At 46.0% G+C, this 937-nt stretch overlaps 1 non-coding gene across 1 annotated transcript; it reads left to right on the top strand.

Moving 5' to 3' along the window:
- The first annotated feature begins 509 nt into the window (after nucleotides 1-509).
- Nucleotides 510-583, top strand: Trnar-gcg (transfer RNA arginine (anticodon GCG)). Its single transcript has one exon. It is a non-coding gene; the product is annotated as a tRNA-Arg (tRNA).
- The last annotated feature ends 354 nt before the right edge of the window (nucleotides 584-937 follow it).

Genomic DNA, 937 nt, shown 5'->3' with positions numbered 1-937 from the left:
CTTTGTGGCCGAGCGAGAAAGTTGAGCTATAACTGTAACGATCGTTTACCTTTCGATGTTGGTTAAAGAAAAAAGTAAGAGTTATTGTTTGTTCAGCAAACATGTTGTTATTGATTGGTTTGGCTTTGCTTTGTCTTGTGTATGTTTCTGTGTGCGTGTGTGTGTTTGTGAATTCTCTCTCTCTCTCTCTCTCTCTCTCTCTCTCTCTCTCTCTCTCTCTCTCTCTCTCTCTCTCTCTCTCTCTCTCTCTCTCTCTCTCTCTCTCTCTCTCTCTCTCTCTCTCTGGTCAGCGCTTGGGCCGATCTTGTTCTGTCTGTATATCAATGATCTGCCACTGCACATTTCTGATAGCAATGAAAGAGTGATTTTTTGCTGACGATTCTTCTCTTCATTCAAGTTGAAAGTCTGTTCCAGTAATAGAGTCCTCACTTCAAACAGCTTTAAACGATGTAAATAACTGGTGTGGTGCCAATGCTATGCTTGTCCATCCAATAAAAACTAAAAGTACCGGCCCCCGTGGCGCAGTGGTTAGCGCATCGGGCTGCGGGCCGGGAGGTCGTGGGTTCGAATCCCATCAGGGTCATGTGGGTTTTTCGGGCTACGGTCGGCTCCTACCCAGAGTGGAAGTGCTATGGTTCCTATGGGAAGGCTGGAATCACACAGCCGAGTGTCATTCACTTAACGAATGCGACTTTGAGGGTGCTCAGGTTCTGTTTACCTGACCAACACCGCAGGTGCGGCAGTTCTCAGGCCTGGTTGACACCAGGATATATTATGACAGTAAGCGTAGAGTGCTGCCCTGTCACGTAGTCTCAAACCAAATTGGAAATCCATAGCATCATCATTATAATCATCCTCATCTCATTAATCATCTAAAATTATAAAATGTCCTTGCTCTTGTGGTCCTTCATGCCCGGAGCTCTCATGGTGACCTTGG

This window comes from Littorina saxatilis, linkage group LG14, assembly GCF_037325665.1.
Source record: "Littorina saxatilis isolate snail1 linkage group LG14, US_GU_Lsax_2.0, whole genome shotgun sequence".
NCBI classification, from domain to species: domain Eukaryota; kingdom Metazoa; phylum Mollusca; class Gastropoda; order Littorinimorpha; family Littorinidae; genus Littorina; species Littorina saxatilis.
The sequence above is the reverse complement of the archived record's forward strand: the minus strand, read 5'-3'. Positions and strand labels throughout refer to the sequence as shown.